The following is a 3151-nucleotide window of genomic DNA, read 5'->3' as shown; positions in this document are numbered from 1 at the left end:
GTTGTGAATCTCTGTGAATCCAGACTATGTTATGTCCTTCAATGACATGAGTCTGAAGCATCAAGCACCCACCCACCCACCCACCCCTATACTCCCTGAGGTCTCTGAAGTCACACACAGCGCAGCCTCTATAGGTCTGAATAAGGCTTAGAAAGCTTTTCCCTGGTTCACCTTGTGCAGAGGAAACCAGGTAAGTTCTGAGAGACATGCACCACCTTCCTACAGAAAGAAGGGAGGACTGATTAACTAATACCCACAGAGGGGGAAACTCAAATCTGGTATTTCAGACAGAACCTGCTTGGACAAAGTCTCATCTGTCAGTCACTTCCTGAGGGAAGGAGGGAGGGAGGGAGGGAGAAAGGAAGGACCACAATTATCTCTCCTCTGTGTCCTTTTTACGCTCTTTTCATGCTCTGATGAATATTGTGATTCAAGTTGGCCATGTCCCCTTTTCCACAGCATGTGCACTGTGGCTCTAGATCAAGGAATCAGTTTGTTTGTTTGTGTGTTTTGCTCTATCTAGGAGAAGCACCATAGCAGTTGCATACTGACTGAGAAATTTGATTTTTAGGAAATGATTTTTCATATCTGTGAGTGGTCTCTCCATAGATAGCCACTCACTCATCTTTCTTTAAACTTGAGTATAGGAATGAATGATCCCTCCCTCCCTCCCTCTCTCCCTCTTCATGGGAATGAGTGTCTGCTCTTGCATTGAGGGCTCCCCAGTTCTCAGCATCTCCAGCCCAACCTGTCACAAGCTGATCACACATTTGCAAACTTGGGATATATTCTGCTGAAGTTTTGGGATAATGAATTTCATCAACTATGGGACTAACTTTGTTCTGACAGGACACTCACTCACAATCTCTCCTCATCACACCCACATAGTGTAACAACTTTGTGTTTCCTCCACAATGGGCTCATTTCTGTCAGGGAACTGAAAGCCGTCCAGCCAGCCAACACTATTTTTCCTTGTTTCTCATTTTTTTCTTATATTCTGTCTCTCCCCCCCCCCCCCCGCCTGGAAAACTTTCAGAGTTCACTCTGCCCCCCGAGTAAAGGTGTTATGCTTCCTTTTATTGTATATTTAGTGTTTGTGTGTGTGTGTGTGTGTGTGTGTGTGTGTGTGTGTGAGAGAGAGAGAGAGAGAGAGAGAGAGAGAGAGAGAGAGATTCATTATGAAATCAAAAGTCAGTCAACAACAGCAAACTTTGTATTTATTTGTTCATCCATCCACGTATTTGCTTACTTACTTACTCACTTACTCACTCACTCACTCATTTATTTATTTATTTATTTATTTATTTATTTGCTTGCAGTGGAAGACTTAATTCAGTAAGAATGATCAGAAGGGTAGGTAGGGTATCCTTGGGAAAAGAGTAAGATATCACGATGACTTTCCCTTCCAAGAGGGAGCTTTCTAGTAAGACGTGAAACCACAGTTTCAAGGGCCCGCCCGCTTTCCACAAGTCCTTTTCCAAGGTCAGGCATTTCTTAGGTAAGCAAGGGTCTCCATTCATTCCCTTTGAGGAACTCTCAGGCCCTGCCCTGACATTAACGTCTGACTCGTGCCTATTGTCAAGGCCAATGGGACACTCCTCAGCCCCTCCCTGACCTGAGGTGACCTGAGAAGCCACACCCCACCCCAGTTCACAGGCCTCTCTTTATCTATCTATCTATCTATCTATCTATCTATCTATCTATCTATCTAACTAAGTAACTGTACAGCATAAAATGTGGAATCTCTTCTCAATGAAATGCTGTTGGCAGCCATTCGATGAATTTATTCTCATCTCAGATCCTGTCCAGCAGGGATGTCTTCTTTCCGTGTTTCTTCTTCTTTTGTATGTTGCAGTCAGTTCAGATGTGCTGGTATATGGTGAGAAAGAGAGAGAGAGAGAGAAATGGAATTGCTTTTTATTTATTTGAAGAGTTTTAATGATTTAATATTCAGCTATTTCCAGCCTTATTTACCAGCACATTTATTATTACCAGCGAGCACCTTCCTCTGAAAACATTGGAATCGCCCCCCATCTGTACATGTCATGCACGTGCGTGCATATGTGTGTGTGTGCGCATCCTCATCTATCTATCTATCTATCTATCTATCTATCTATCTATCTATCTATCTATCTATCTATCTATGTATCCCTTCATCAAATTCCATTTTAGGAGCTGCTATGCTGACCAGTGACATGGAGGCCACCATTTTCTTAGCCAGTGACAGTCAGGAGACAGAAAGAAGGAAAGAAAGGAAGAAAGAAAGAAAGAAAGAAAGAAAGAAAGAATCTACATTCCCAAAGAAAGAAAAAATTTAATTTTAAAAAGTAAAAAAAAAATTAAGTAAGTAAATACATACATAAAAATAGACATAAAGAATGAATAAATGAATAAAACTAAATAATAGTTGAAACATTCAATAAGTAAATGAGTCACGCTAAATCAGCAGATAAATAAACAGATATATGAAAGGAAGATATATATAAGGAAGTGAAGGAATGAATGAACAAGTAAGTAAGTAAGTAAGTAAATAACTAGGTGGGTCATTTTTTTTTAAAGAAGTAAGTAAATGAGATGGGCTGAACAGATAAGTAAGTAAGTAAGTAAGTAAGTAAGCAAGCAAGCAAGCAAGCAAGCAAGCAAGCAAGCAAGCAATCGTGAAAAAAAAAATGAGACACATCCATTCAATCCATAAAAGACAAAACGTGGAAATAAACATGTAAACTGGTCGACCCACCCACGTTCACTCAGCCGCCCCACCCAAAGCAGGAGGGAGGTCTCTGTCCAGCAGGGCCGGCCGTCTTCTTTCCAAGCCAAGTTGCAGTCAGTCAGATCTCTGGGCAAACAGAAAAGAAAGCAATTGTTTTCTACTTGAACAGTTTTAATATTACTCAAATGAATTAATATTCAGCTATTTATTCCCAGCCTTATTTACAACTGGATGCCCAACAAGCACCTTCCTCTCATAGCTAGCCCCTTCTGGACAGATAGACAGGATGTATGTATGGATGTATGTATGTATGTATGTATAAATAAATAAATAAATAAATAAATAAATAAATAAATAGTAAAATAAGTAAATAAATAAATTTAAAAAAATGCTGTGGAAAAGGGGACATGGCCCATCAGTAAATGAGATGGGCTGAACAGT

The sequence above is a fragment of the Microtus pennsylvanicus genome, unplaced genomic scaffold (assembly GCF_037038515.1).
Source record: "Microtus pennsylvanicus isolate mMicPen1 unplaced genomic scaffold, mMicPen1.hap1 Scaffold_66, whole genome shotgun sequence".
Lineage (NCBI taxonomy): Eukaryota > Metazoa > Chordata > Mammalia > Rodentia > Cricetidae > Microtus > Microtus pennsylvanicus.
Note: the sequence above shows the minus strand (reverse complement) of the source record.